Source organism: Phalangium opilio, unplaced genomic scaffold (genome assembly GCF_054372755.1).
Source record: "Phalangium opilio isolate 3A_F unplaced genomic scaffold, DU_Popi_V2 ptg000104l_1, whole genome shotgun sequence".
Classification (NCBI taxonomy): Eukaryota; Metazoa; Arthropoda; class Arachnida; order Opiliones; family Phalangiidae; genus Phalangium; species Phalangium opilio.
In genome coordinates, this window is record NW_028324206.1 from 320444 (window position 1) to 336842 (window position 16399).

Here is a 16399-nt window from a genome sequence, read left to right on the forward strand (position 1 = left end):
GTTAATACAAAGCATCTTTTGCTTCATAAAAAAGGGTATGTTTCACTTTGCATTATAACAATATGCATATTTTAGTCAATATTCTTGTGTACTTTAGTATTATTCGTATGAAGTTCAGTATTAATTTCTAATAAGGAACTTGTGCATGGTAAAATTGGTGTTTTTTAGGTAGTAATAAGTAAATGCCAGTATTTTAATCAATATTCATGTGCATTTTAGTAGTATTCTGCCATAACCTTTGCATGTATCGTATATAAATCAAGTGTGATTCAGTATTGTTCGTATGAAATTCAGTATTAATTTCTAATAATCAACTTGTGCATGGTAAAATTGTTGTTTTTTTAGCTTGTGTTATATAAATGCCAGTATTTTAATCAATAGTCATGTGTATTTTAGCCAGTATTCGGCTATAACTTTTGCATGTATTTTATATAAATCCCTTGCAGTTTAGTATTATTCGTATGAAATTCAGCTTTAGTTTATAATAAGTCACTTGTGCATGGTAAAATTGGGGTTTTTAAGATAGTATTATGGAAATGTTAGTATTTTAATCAATATTCATGTGTATTTTAGTAGTGTTCAATGTTCTAAACCTAATACAAACTCTGATTCTTCCGCCTATACAACTAGAATAAACTAGCATGAACTTCTCTTTCAGGATCTATCATAGAATAACCTAGCATAAGCCCACCAGGATCTAACATAAGCTTACATAAGCATAAACCTACCAGGGTCTACAATAGATTGAGCCTAATATAACATAAACCTACCCGGATCTACTATAGAATAAGCCTAGCATAAACCTACCAGGCTCTACCATAGAATAACATAGCATAAACCTACCAGTATCATAGAATAACCTAACATAAACCTATCTTTCAAGAACAAGAATAGCATAAACCTACCACGATCTACCATAGAATAAGCCTACAATAGCATAAACCTACATTTTTCAGGATCAATAGTAGCATAAGCCTACAATAGCATAAACCTATATTTTTCAGGATCTATAGTAGCATAAGCCTTTGTATTTTAATCAATTAGTATTGTATTTATTCACCAAATCGTATCAAAGCTAGTGTAATCCTTATGTTCTGGGTTTTTTTAGTAATATTTGTTCATTTTAACTAATTATCGGCTACCGATTAGTGTAAAAAATGTCGTAATTCCCCTTTTATGATATTAAAATGTGCTATCCTTTTAACCCTGTAACTCGTTTACTAGCCAATACAAAAACAGGTGTACACCTAGAACATCCTCGTATCTTAATTTGTACGCTCTTCAATAAACTACCTAAACCTTATCTCAATTAAAACTGGTTCTTCAGTATAAGACTGGCATAAGCATACATGGAGACCTCAAAATCATACAGAGAATAGCATTACGGGAAGAGTGAGTGTAGAAAGGGTCTACTGAGCCTATGGAATTACCAATAAATCATACCCCAAATGTACACAATATCCTAAAGATACACCAAAATAACAACAATACAAAACATGAGTACACCTAGAACATCATCGTAGCTTAATTTGTACCTTTTGCAATGTAAACCATATCTCAATTAAAACTGGTTCTTTAAAAGAAGATAAACATAAGCACACATGGAGACCTTAAAATCATACAAAAAATAACATTACAGGAAGGGTGTGTGTAAAAAGGGTCTATTGAACCTATAGAATTACCAATAAATCACACCCTAAATGTACACAATATCCTAAAGATACACCTAATAATAACAATACAAAACATGAATATACCTAGAACCGCGTCGTAGCTAAATTTATACCATTTTCAATGTAAACCATATCTCAATTAAAACTAGTTCTTTAGTATAAGAATAACATAAGCATACATGGAGACCTCAAAATCATACAGAGAATAGCATTACATGATGGGTGGGTGTAGAAAGGGCCTACTGAACCAATAGAATTACCAATAAATCATCCCCCTAAATGTACACAATATCCTACAATACCCCTGGAGTTAAGTGACACTGAATGTCGTAATAAGCTTACATTGGCATAAACCTAGCTTTCAAGCTCTAATATAACATAAACCTACCAGGATTTACCATAGAGTAAGCCTGCAATAGCATAAACCTGTATTTTTCAGGATCTACAATAGCATAAGCCTTTGAATTTTAGTCAATTAGTATTATATTTATTACCAAATCGTATCAAAACTAGTGTAATCCTTAGGTTCTGAGATTTTTAGTAATATTTGTTCCTTTTAACTAATTATTGGCTACCGAATAGTGTAAAAAATGCCGTAATTCCTCTTTATGATACCAAAATGTGCTATCCTTTTAACCCTGTAACTCGTTTACTAGCCAATACAAAACAGGTGTACACCTAGAACATCATCGTAGCTTAATTTGTACCTTTTTCAATGTAAACCATATCTCAATTAAAACTGTGTCTTCAGTATAAGACTGGCAGAAGCATACATAGAGACCTCAAAATCATACAGAGAATAGCATTACAGGATGGGTGGGTGTAGAAAGGGTCTACTGAGCCTATGGAATTACCAATAAAACATCCTCTAAATGTACACAATATCCTACAATATCTCTAGAGTTAAGTGACACTGAATGTCGTAATAAGATTACATTAGCATAAACCTATCTTTCAAGCTCTAATATAGCATAAACTTTCCTGTAACATAGAATAACCTAGCATAAGACTATATTTTTCATCATTTACCAAAGAATAAACCTAGCAAAAGCCTATCTTTCAAGAACTAATACAGCATAAGCCTAAAATAACATAAGACTAACTTTAAGGATCTAACATAGATCGTCTGAACGTGGTTACGTATAAATAAAAAACAGATGAAATGTCTTAACACGTTTGTGTGAGTCATAAATCACTCTAAATATAGATTCCATTGATAATACGAATGGTTTAGCCGCGCCCCCTTTTAAGGTCTTAAACCACCTGGTATGTAGCCAATAAAGGACAATAAAAAAGCATCAGTCAATATACCCTCAGGCCAATTATCAACCCCGCTATGAACAAAATCTCGCAATAAAGATCATTCGGTTGTAACCTTTTAAGCTGTAAAGACCTGTTGTAAGTATGTCCACCAATGTCGGAGATTACCGCGTGAACGCCCGTGTTAGACTAAGTAATAAATGCTCTGCGGTGTTTGGGGTGAATGGGTACGAGCCAAGCCTACTTTTGACAAAGAAGGAGGGAACTATTGTTACAGTCTCGGAAGACGTTTTGAAGGAATTTATGGAGGAGTGGACGGAGATCCATTCAGCGACTGGGGTAATTATCGTTACTTGAACTTGAAAATAAAAATTACCGTAATGTAGGGGAGATAGTATTCATTGAGGGTAGCGTCTTCACTCTAACAAAGGCCGAGGCAGGGAAACTGAACGATAAATTTCACTACAACCTTTTGAATGATCAAGTTATAAAATGCATGTACGAAGCTATTTTAAAAACGCCTAGGATCTACCATAGAATAAGATAGCATTAGAGTATATTTTTGCAGCAATTACCAAAGAATGTAATACAGCATAAGCCTGCCAGGATCTACCATAGAATAAGTCTAAAATACCAAAAGCCTATCTTTTTCAGCATTTACCAAAGAATAAACCTAGCATAAGCCTATCTTTCAGGATCTACAATAGCATAAGCCTACCAGGATCTACCATAAAACAAGCCTACAATAGCGTAAACCTATCTTTTTTGGCATTTACCATAGACTAAGCCTATCACAAACCTATCTTTCATGATCTAATATAGCAAAATCCTACCAGGATCTACCATAGAGTAAGCCTCCCATAGCATAAAACTATCTTACAAGATCTAATATAGCATAAACCAACCAGAATCTACCATATAAAAAGCCTACAAATTGTGTGAAAACTGCCGTAATTCCCCTTTTATGATATTAAAATGTACTATTGTTTTAACCCTGTAACTCAATACCCAATATAAAACAGGAGAACACCCTACTGTAGAACCGCATCGTAGCTTAAACTACGTAAACCATAACTCAATTAAAACTATTTCTTTAGTATAACATAAGCATACATGGAGAGACTTCAAAATCATACAAAAAATAACAAGGGAAGGGTAGGTGTAGAAACGGTCTACTAAACCAAATAGAATTACCACTAAATCATACCCTAAATGTACACAATATCCTAAAGATACACCAAATAATAACAATACAAAACATGAGTACCTAGAACCGCATCATAGGGTTATTTGAACCTTTTTCAATAAACTACGTAAACCTTATCTAGTTCTTGTAATATACGAATAACATAAACATACATTGAGATACCTTAAAATCATACACCGAATAACATTACGGAAAGGTTGGGTGTAGAAATGGCCTATTGAACGTATTGAATTACCAATAAATCATACCCTAAATGTACACAATATCCTACAATACTACTATGGGCACTACATACCTTTACCAAGTCACATGACGTCATACCAATACACTAAAATATAAATTCAAATTTCGCGCCATCACCTTAATAATGAACTAAATCTCCCGCCACAACTAGGGGGCGTTACAAATCAAATTTACCGCCAACAATATCACGTGATACGCGACGTCATCAATCTCAATCCCTTGCAATTTCCCCTCAAGCACGGCACAACCTAGAGGAAAGACATATATAGAAAAGGGGGGCAACAAATGGGGTGGGGGTAAACGCCTAGGGCTCCATCTCCATATATGCCGCCTTTATACGGATATCTCATCCGTATGGTGGCAGCTATACTCTCTATCATCAGTACTAGGATAACAGAAATTCTTCGAAAAAATACTTAAGATATAGGGAAATAAACTACTTTCTGATATATTACTTACGCATTATAGCGCATCATATCCTCGAAGAGTACAAACTGTTTAAATTTTCTTCGAAATCCGTCACAGTTTTTGTCATTTATTAGCTGCATCGCAGCTGTTGGGAATGTCGGTACTTTGTAAATAAGGGGAAGATGATTTGACGTTGATTCTGATGAGGAACACGACGGAGTGACTATATTTTGACTGTCGTCTTGTTCTAGCAAGGTAGGAGAGCTATTCACAAACAAAAATCCTTGACTTCTGCAAATAATAAAGCACGTAATTTAGTTTCATTAATAAACCAATAAAATAGACTGGATTTTTAATTCTCACAATGTCACTTAATTGATTGCGTTATCTTCAGTACACTGCAAATCTAGTTTTGCCATAGTTGGTGGTAAACCTGTTTTAAAGTCAAAGTCGAGCCCGTCTTTAAAACCATCGTGGAATACTTGTAGACTATAAATTTTCTTATTAAAAACTTTTTCAAGGAGACTTAAAAAGTCCTCCGCAGTGGCTGTGTCCTTGCACCTTAAAAGCTTTTTGCTTTCGTTACACGTTACATCTAAGAAATAGTTGGTAATTAATTGCACTTTTGGCTAGGTATTACATTAAAAACAGAAAAAGTGGCCCAGAAAATATTATTGACGAGTAATTTCTTTTTTTCTGGCAACTTTGTGGTTCATGACGATAATGTCTTTCCCATCTAATCTATATATTTGAAGTGGATGGTAGTCGAGGAACCGTTGTCCAGGCACTAAGATATCCCAATCGCTAATTTCCTGAACTACATGAGCATTGTAATGTTTTAGGTACTCTGAGCTAAATAAAACCCTACCACACAAGTGCCAATTGCTTCTAATATCGATTATAAAGTATATTTTAAAAAAGGTCGTAAAATCTTCTGGGGACATGGATATAGGAAAAACAAACCCTTCTTTATACAAAATAGCCTCGTGATTTATTTCTGCAGCGATTCGCATTACATCTGAATCTGAATTAATTAAATGTCCGAGTGTCATTTTCAGCTGCTGTGGAAGCTGACTAAAGGTAGTTTTACTCGTTTTCAACATATCTCCGTTTTCTAACCCATGGACTGCACTTTGCTCCCAGCACTGAAGAAGTTGATGCCTTTTAGATATGGTTGAACAGACATTCCTAAAATTACGAGAGTTGCTAGCTATTATCTTAAAATATTGATGCTTAGCTTCAAATCGCATACACCATAAGTGTATTAGTGGTCCATAACACATAATTAGTCTAGGATAATGTGTTTTAAATAGTGAACTTTTGGTATGAAATGAGAATTCGGAGTTTCATTCAGTAAGTTCATGAAGTCTTGAATTAATTCATAGAGGTAAGGAATCCACGAGTTATTTATAATTGGAGCTGTTATAATTTCACCAATCTCAGTTAAAATTATTAAAAGTTCCCATACTGAATCACCAAGGCAAGAAATAAAACAAGGTCTTTTTTTGAGCAGCGGTACCTGTCAAAATCTTAGCTCCTGAAAGTTTATCCTTTGATATTGGTACGCTTTTATTTTTTCAGTGTAATGACCCATAAGGAAAACAATCGATTCTCTTGTTGATTTCATCAAGAGCAATAAAATTTGAATTTATCATATGGTTTAACACTAATTTCAGAGTCATTAGCACGACACCTTCGTAAAAGTCATGCATTATATCAGGTGGCAGACTAGTAGTTACTTGAAAATGTTCGAGTATAGCAAAAGGCGAAGAACCTTTAACACCATATATTGAAGCATTCTCTGGATTTTTAATCACAGCTTCGAGGTGATACCTATGAATCTCTTCAGTTCTAATTATCATGTTTTTCTCATCAAAAATATCAGAAATGTTTTCCTTTTTGCTTTCGCTGTCTATAGACTGCGGAAGCATTGCAATTACCCCTTACGGCTGGGCGCCAATTGGGAAAATCCATCATAAATAAAGTTACTTTCATTTCAAACTTCCCGCTAGAAATACGAACTTCAGCGACATCTATACGAAGTCCCGTAAATATTTTTCTCTATTGAAGAATTAATTTTTTGGCACGAGCGGGATTTGAACCCGCCACGTCTGTATCCACACAGGCACCAGAGTACAACGCCTTACAGACTGAGCTATTGAGGCTTACTACCTATCTGCGATTTTCACCAGCAGTATCTCACTCTTCCCTCGAGGGGCTAGCTATTTTTTTGCCAGAGAGAAAGAGAGAGAGAGAGAGAGAGAGGAGGGGGACCACGTGACTCTCGTTACTAGAGCGTCGGGCGCGTTACTCTCGCCTCTCGTTAAGTTGGGGGTGGGCCGTTTCCATGGTAGCGCGCGTATACGCAGCGCCTCTGAATTGTAAACTCTTGGCGGGAAATTCGCGAATGGTAGATTGGCTGTAAAGTATGTCGCGTTTTTAGCATTAGAAGGTTTACAAAATTATTTTAGGGATTCTACTCGTCGAAAAGTCTAAAATCTAATAATAACTAAACACATTTTTAACGTAAGAGATATTTGATTTGTAAACCAAACGAAGTTTATACCGTAGTCTCTAGAGAGTGTATCAGGGTAACTTCTGTAACTAAGCAAGTTTATGATATTACCATCTTTGTAAGTGTTTATATTTTTAAGTTACTTAAATAAACTTGCAAGTGCATCCAGATAGACACATTTTTGGGGTTAACTATACCTGCACATTTAATTTGGGAATTTGGGTGTTGGGATTAGATAAGCTAAAGCCTGAAAACTTTCTTTTTCTCTTTAAACACGTTACAGTTTTGGACAAACAAAAATGATAATTTGATGTTTAATTTTAAGTATTGGCATTCACAATAAAATATTTCTATTAAAGTTTGATTACTCAAATAATCCTAATAATAAATTTTACCAAGCACAAGCACTTTCTAAGGTTCTTTTCACATTTCAGTAACAAGTTCGGACAAAGAAAAATTATCATTTCAAGTTTAAATTTGCCTATAAATGTTGATGATATTTTATTTAATTAACTCTTTATTTTAATAGCTAATAAGAGTAATCAATTAATATTCATCACTTATCTTCAGAAAAAAGTTCAATATTATTTTTATAAATAATCTTATCTCAATAAAAATGAGCATTGGTAATATAATAATTACGCCGTTGCGTCATCTACGTACGTACACTACTATTTTAGCAATAATTTCGAAGCAATAATTATTAATTGTTAACTCTATATTAAATTTAGTTTTTTTTTAATTGTAAATTTTATGTATGAGCAAAAAAGTTTAAATTGACATTGCCATATGTATTTAAAATTAGGCCGACATGATGGCGCTAAATATAGCCTAGATCTGACGTAGACTACCCGCCTTTATTTCCGAGTATTCCACCCCCATTTTTGCTTATTACTATTCCCCCATCACCCATGTCGTTTTGAGCTCGCACACAGCCATAGCCCACTCGATCACGCGCATTACGACGCAAGTTGCTCGCGCTATAGAAGCCCGTTAATAGAAATCATTTTAAATAATAGCATAATTTTAATAATTTTAAATAAGTTGCTAGCGCATCGCGCTATAGCCTGCACTCGCGTGATCCAGAAGGCTATGCTTGAATCGAGCAGAGAGAGGCCCACGCCACTCGACCACGATGATCACGTCGAGATTTATTTTTCCAGATGTAACTGGAACTTAACGGTAGTGTGTGGCGTCATAAATTGGTATGGATCCCGCAAACATGTAAGCAGCTTGATAAAGTTGTTATTTCTTAATGTCCTTGAGAATGTACTAGGAGACCCAGATTTCCTAAAAACAGATACCATTTTTTATTGCTGCATAGAAGCGCCCCGCGAGGACTATGGAGTAGCATAGCCCACTCGATCACGCGTAACACGACGCAGCTTCCGTGAGCACGGACCGAGTGGGCTATGGGAGTAGGTACATCCTTTTATTGAACCAGGGTGAGATTGATTGGAAATGATGATGGGCGACCTGCGCCACCGTAAATCTCCCATTGTACCTCGCGCACGCGGCACGCCCTACACTGGCCAGGGGTGGGAGGTCGCTGGCCTAATGTCCAGTTTAAAAAAATTCCTTATTTCCCATCCTGGCCCGGGGAGTCCTTTACGAAAAAACATGTTACACCTTACTTCTCTGCACTGGGATGTACTTGTTCAAAAATAAAAAAAAGTTGGGAAAACCAAAATATTACCTCTCCGTGTCGAGAAGATTATATAAACTTAAGTATCCAAAAACGAGATCTATGGTATCCGGACGAAACTACGAGATCTACAGTATCCAGATCAAACTACTCGATATACAATATCCAGATTGCACTACGTACAACTGTCAAGATCAAAAGTGGGCTTGGGACCCCAGTAAAAGAAACCCCTATTTGGCTTGGGAACCTAGAGTAAGAGACCCATATAAGGCTTGGGATCCTTGAGAAAGACACCCTTTTTAAGTTTCAGATACTAGAAAAAAGAGGCCCACGTATATTCTGGAACATCAACATTAATCCAGATAAAACAACGAAATCGGCACTGTTCCAGATTGAAGTTAAACATAAAAACAAGTAAAATTACCTGATCAACAATACATAATACTTGTAATAGAGCAAACACCGCAAATACATTTTTTTTATAAATTAGAGAATCCAGGCCCCCCAACGAGGGAAGCATTTCAAAACTGTACAACTACTAATTTTTACTTAATTTCAATTAGTAAGAAAATAATCTAACAATTTTGATAACGAAACCTGCTGATATATGATTTTTACACATTAGGTTATATTTTCTATAGCATCAAGTTTCAATACAACATGACTGGGGTCTAACTCTATGCGATGGCTGTATAATGGTTTAAACGTACACTCATTGAATAATTTTAGTTCCCAGTTATGTATATTAGCAGCCTACTTTTGTTAGGTTGGCAATAAAAAGCTTAAAGTTAATTGTTCCAGTTCATAGGACAGAAATTTGTTACTTATTTCATTAAACTGAAAATAAATCTCATACTAGATCGATTTTATTCATAATCGGAAGACTATTTGATAAACAACAAAATAAATACGCAAAAAATAAATAAGCCGGAGTCATACCAGTTCTATCTGCTGGGGGCCGCCACAAAATCATGGTTTGGCCGATAAAAATTGTTTTTATATAAAATTGACAACACCTCGGGTTTTCTTGCTAATGCTAACGGAGATCGATCTCATTGTTAGTTTCTTAAAATGTCCAAGACAAATATTTTTTGTGGAACAAAAATGATAATTTAAGCTTCAAATTTTTTGTTTTTGCTTTTGCGCTTCGAGTTGCAAAAGCATTTGCCTGACCCTTGCTGGCTGGGTGCCTTTTCCCCTTTTTATTCGCGTGCGGAATCGCATTAAAATTTATAAATAGTACCTAGAACCATACCTAGGTGGCTTTGCAACCTCCACTGTATTTTAGTTATTTAAGAAACAATTAAGATTAGTGATGATTAGCAGCTGATTACTCTAATTATAAGTTAAAATTAAGAGGTAAACCAATTATTTTTATCGTTTTAGTCAAAAATTGCAACTGAAAATAACCTTTAAAAGTGCTTGGTAAAATTTGTTATCATGGGTTACTTGAGTAATTAAACGAAAATAGTAATATTTTATAGCGTATACTTATAATTATCTTTTTGTTTATCCAAAAATGTAACTGAAAATAACCTTGGAAAGCGTTTGGTCAAAATTATCAATATGTTTTTCAAACGGCAATATAATATAATGCGAATATAGAAACAAATAACTGTACTTAATTAGGTTTCTTAAAACATTTGTTTTAAAAACAAAGTTATCATTAATGTTTATGTGAAAACAAAATCACACTAAATTAATTTCATTCATAATCGAAAGGATATTTAATAAAAAAGAAAAGAATAACGCAAAATAAAATTTCCGGGGTCGTATCAGTTTTAGCCGCGAGAGGGCGCAGCGAAAGCGTAATCTGGCCAGGGCCATCTTGTTTTTACTTTTCAATTTCTTATTGTAGTCGACGCACTCTTGTAGAAGAACCAATTGCAATGAAAAGTTTTGAATGTGTTCGGGAATCAAGTGATTTCGTTCCTTCTCAAGTTCCACCGTTATTCAACATGGCCACAATGCAGTATTTTTTATTACGTTTAGGACTAAGCTTGTGGGGATCGATTCTCGCGCAACACGAGTACCCTCTAGAATAATTTGAAGGGAAATTAGAAGGAAATGCTTTGCGTGTTTGGACTTCTTTTACGAGCTTCCGCTATGAAATATTGCTTTAAATTTGTTACGTTAATGAATATTGTACCCCGTGGAAAGAGTGAAAGTTCTAATGTTATTTTCCAAAGTTTTGTACCTCACTTTCGACGAATATCTTATTTCGGGATCGATGAAAGGGGGTCAACTTTTGTGGTAACTCGAGCCTTTCGTTGCTAGGGAACCAGTTTTTAATCTCATAAGTTTTTGACCCGAGTTAGAATATATTTACCGATGTGAAATCGGGTATTTTGGGCAGTTGTTGTTTTCCAAAGTTCAAATGGAAACAAGAGAGATAATGGTTCTACCTTTCCTTCGGGAAATAACATTATTTCGTGATCGATGATTATTTTTATTGTTCTTGTTCCGTTACTCCTTTCTTGCTAAGTGAGTGAACTTTGTTTAATGTCACTAGTTTTCGAAGCATGTCACGATACTTACTTCGGCAGTGGATTGATATTATACTGATGTGATAATCTAGTCAAGTAACGCGTGATAGACACTCTAATTAAGTGATAAAACAAAAATTGTCTTCTTTTGTTGCAAACGCGATTGTTGATGGTTCTTTAGTCAACCAAAATTCATTTACATTTCGTTGTATTTCTGTGGGGGACCATGTATGGGCCGAATTACATCTATAAACTATTGCAGTAGTTGAAAATATTCAGTAATGGCTAAAAGTAGTTCTTTGAAAAGGTTTCCGGTATCAAGGGAAGCTATTTCTCAGGCACCTCTCTCCTTATTGGCTAGTCAAATACACGTGTGTCGCAGCTGAAGCTGAAAGATCAACGTGAAATTGATCTTTGCGCTTGGTTTAGAAAGACCCGATTTGGCCGTCCGCTTTTGAAATCAGGTTTATAACACGAGTTTCCGCTCCATTGCAAAAGGTTTCGCCGAAACTGGTGTTCCTCTCCAGCTTCTATATTTCAGCTTTGTGCTCCTTTGCGAACGTAGCTCAACAATAATAAGTTGTATCCTTTTGAAAAGCTACGCGTAAAAGTTTTATCATAGTTTGCGATATAAAAATCGCTTAGCATTTGGGAAGTAACTCTTTATTCAAAGTACTTTTAGTGATATAAATAATAAAGTACAATACACCGGAGAGACTACACACGCCAGTACACCCCAGTTTGACTGGCTTGTCATGTTTAGCCCATTTCGTGTTGCTTTCCCCTTTTTTCAATATCTTAACTTCTAATCACTTTAGTTGATGGACCAAATACGAAATAACTTTTTATATAAATTTTTGTGAGGGACCATGAAGCGGCCGAATTTCATCTATTAACTATTGCAGTTGTTATAAATATTCATTATACCAGAAAATGGTCAAAAATCGATTTTGTGGGTAATGGATAAGCTTTTGTAGTTACAATTATTTTTGTACTAGTAATGTCAGTTTAAAAAATGACACCGATAAGCTAAGGCGCTACCATATTATATTTCAACATGTGAACGTATATTTCGAGAACGAGAGTGACGAAGGATGCGGAGAATCCGAAGAGACAGACGCGGAAAATGACCGTGAAAGCGGAGACGTTGATGACGACGAACGCATCAGGGGTTTCTGTTCTCTGACAGGGATGCATTTCGTTCTTCAAAGACGGGTTCAGATCCTCGAAGCAATCGCCCTCGATCAACTGGAGCAACCTGACAAATATGCTGAAATAAACTCAACCATAAACATACAACGTCGAACACTAACCTTCTGTTGATGGTCTTGATCAGAGTTTGCGAAATATTTTTCTTGAAATACAACACCCGGTAGCTGATCATTAAAGATTTGCTTAGTTTCATTTTGCAACTTCCTGTCTTGGCGTATCGTCTCTTCATTACATTCCAGTGAAGCGTATCCGTGGAAATTGAAAATTTTTCTCGATTTTCAATTCCCGAATGAATGTCATCGTTTTCCGTTAAAGTGCCAAATGTCTGGTAACACGAATCTGGGTTCACATCTGCTCGCTTCATTGCTTCCGCATATGCCGCGTTGATCAATGCATTTTTCTAAATCGAATGAAAACGTAATTTTAGAAACCTTTCTTTAAATCTAAAAAAAGAAGCACGAATGACTTCTATTTACCGAATGAGTAATTCTTATATTAACCTGACCTGAATGAAACTGAATTGCGCATTGTTTCTCGTCAGTAAAGGCTTTGCATTGGGAAAGAGAAATACATCGTCGATAGTGTCGAAGGGGAGCGCTTCCGATGTGCTCGCGAACTGTGACGTCATTTCCGAAGATACGAAAACCAATAGAACGAAAGACGCCAGACTCCATAAGACAGAAAGAAAACGAGAGACTCCGTTGCAATTCAAACTTTGGGGACCTGGGAATGAAATTGAATTTAGTTTTGAAAGTACATAGCGTTACTTTATTACTTCTTACTCGTTCCCCGAAGGCATTGCAACAAAAACATGAATGACAGTTCCGATTTCACTTTGCCATATTTAGAGTTCAGTTTCCCCGTCATGTAAATCAGCAGAGCGTCACCAATGGATCCCACAATTATCTTGATACAAAATCCGTATCAACACTTTTAGACAACACATACAAGTCAACTGCTTCATGAAGGATACGAATTTAAAAGCAAAACTAAACATATTTTCGAAGAGAATATACAGTTCAATCTATGGCTTCGATAGAAAACTTCATTCAAGGAAAGTGAAAGTTGACGTCTTTGATCACAATTTTTTGTGGAAATTATGAAAGACAAGTTACCCATTTATTGACAACCGAGAAAATATCGTTTTCATTTGATTGCTTTGTTCCGAATAATACTTGGGTTCTAGATATAGATAATGTGTGCGAAGATGCGAAGGATTTGAAACGTTCTGTGGTTAATGGCAAAGGTGATAGTGAAAAATCTGCCTCCTGTGTACGGAAATGTTTTACTCAATTATTATTGAAAGAAGTTGACCAAGATTTTACTCGTATTTCTTTAAGAATATGGTAAGACGCGGATTCTAAACTAATCCTCCCATGATACCTGACAATTAACCCCCTTATATGACTCAGTTCTACTTATTTCCAATTAAACTATGCCCAAATTATTTTCACAAAAATTTAACTCTAAAATGACAAAGTGTGCTATTTACATCAGTTTTACAACCAAACCATGAAGTGTCGTTACTCGTGTTTTGTAGAAGAAGCTAAACCCCTGCCAACATGTTCTTAGTATCGAGAATGAATTCTTGGTTCCGAATATATTTGGAATTATACATTTCTGTCGATCATTCCTAGAAGTTCATTCCACGAATTATTAACCTTCGCTCCCCAAAACTTATCAGCATTCGGGATAACATTAACGCTGAAAAATGTTTCCACGGTAGTTGTTGTTAGGAGTAGCGCAAAAAAAAGATCATTAGTATTACTTGATATTGACGAGTGTTTGTAGAACATGCAGGAATTTAATCATGTAGCCAGTTTTCTCTCCTTGTGAATTCAAAATAACAAATGGTGAAAACTGGTAAAAAATATAACGTACTCAGCTGAAGTTTATGATAGACAAATGCTGAACCAGGGATAGATTTGATTTTAGAAGTAGGAATGGAGAACAGAGTAATCTGGGCGCGCGTCAAAGTCACGGACCCCCTTACCCGGGACGGAGGAGTATGAAAGAAGAGGCGGGCCAAAGCGACAGACGTAAAAAAGGAATTACGTATTTTTCGCTGTCCCCGTCAGCAACGTCATCAAAACGTAGCTGTTTAAGTGAGCCAATAGGATAATTTAAACTATTCGTTACGTGTTGGAGGGAGGGTCTCTATCCTGCGCTATGAGTCGGACCGAAGTATATACTAACCGTTCTCCATTACTACTTCTAAAATTAAATATATCCCTGGCTGAACATAATTTATTGAATTATTTTAGTCGTCGCGATTGGACTAGTAACATTATCTTTGAACAGTTGTAAATCCATCATGAAATGGTTTAATCTTACTCCAATGAAGGGTGCTCTGTAGTATTTTGCCGTTTCATTGTTCATTATGTTTTAGAATGTATTCAGGTATTTTGGTTGCTTCTCAAGTTGCTCCGTACATAGCCACCGCGCAGTATCCTTATTGCGTGTAGAATAAAGCTTTTGGAAGTCGCTCCTCGCGCAAAAATAATTTGAAGAACATCCTCAGAAAATCATTTGCGCGTTTGAATGTTTTTTGAGATATCCCTTTGGAATGTGTATTTTAATTTGTGGCATGAACGAATATTATACCCCGTTGAAACCATGAATGTCCTAATGTTGTTTACCTGAATTTTCTCGAGTGTATCGATTCTCGCATACCGCGTGCACCGACGCGAAGAATTAAAATGGCGTTCTTCGGAAACTGCGTGTTTCCCAGCCTCTGTGGGGCTACTTTTAATTTGTGGCATGAGTGAATAATTATTCCCTCTCGAAACATTAATGGTCTATACTTCATTTCTCATGGAAACAGAACAGCTATAATGGCTATAGATTAATTGGGTTGTTGATGATAAAGTTCTTGTTGTTGGGCGACATCTTATATTTACCGTGGAAATTATAATCTCGTGCTAGCTACAAGTCCAAAAATATCCAAAACGTACAACAAAAGAAACGGTATCATTTAAAAAATGATATGCATAGTTTGTGATAAAAATCACTTAATATTTGGGAGGAACTGGAAAATCTTTATTCAAAATACTTTTGAAACAAATAATCCAATACACCGGAGAGTCTTCATACGCCAGTACACCGCAGTATGACTAACATGTCAGCGTTTAGACCATTTCATGTTCCTTTCCCCCTTAATTCAGTATTTGAACTTCTAATCACTGTAGTTGAAGGGCCTTATATAAAATTCTTATTTTTTTTCTATAAATTTCTGTGGGGACCATAAAGCTGTCAAATTTCATCTTTTAACTTGTGCAGTAGTTGAAAATAATCAGTGTACCACAGAATGGTCGAAAAGCGATTTTATATTTGATCAATTTGCTTTTGCGGACATTATTTTTGTAGGAGTAATGTCAGTCTAAAGATATGACACCGATGAACTAAGGCGCTACCCCGTTAACTTTTAACATGTCAACGTATACAAGGCGATTGATTTACGATAAATGATAAGAAAACCCGAAGTACTGCCATTGGGAGGCTATACTTTCTCGTAACCCAAGCCGATCGCCGCCTACTTCTTAATCCTAACGACGATATTGGAGTATAAGCTAATATTGCTTTCTGAGGACACGTTTGCTCGGATTTGACAACTGGCAACGCGGTGACAGACACACAGACAGATACGCCCAGTGTAATTCCTCTCCGTGACGTCATCGTCACTTGTGCAAGGGCGGTGGGGCAAAATGTTTAGAAGTACGGAACATTTTCGACTCAAAATTGATTTCCCGT

General features: G+C 35.8%; 1 long non-coding RNA gene across 1 annotated transcript in view; it reads right to left on the reverse strand.

Moving 5' to 3' along the window:
* Positions 1-13214: 13214 nt before the first annotated feature.
* Positions 13215-16399, reverse strand: part of LOC149630008 (uncharacterized) — a 236726-nt gene continuing 233541 nt past the window's right edge. Inside the window, exon 3 of the long non-coding RNA XR_016374310.1 lies at positions 13215-13555. This is a non-coding gene — a long non-coding RNA (uncharacterized LOC149630008). The remainder of the gene's footprint in view (positions 13556-16399) is intronic.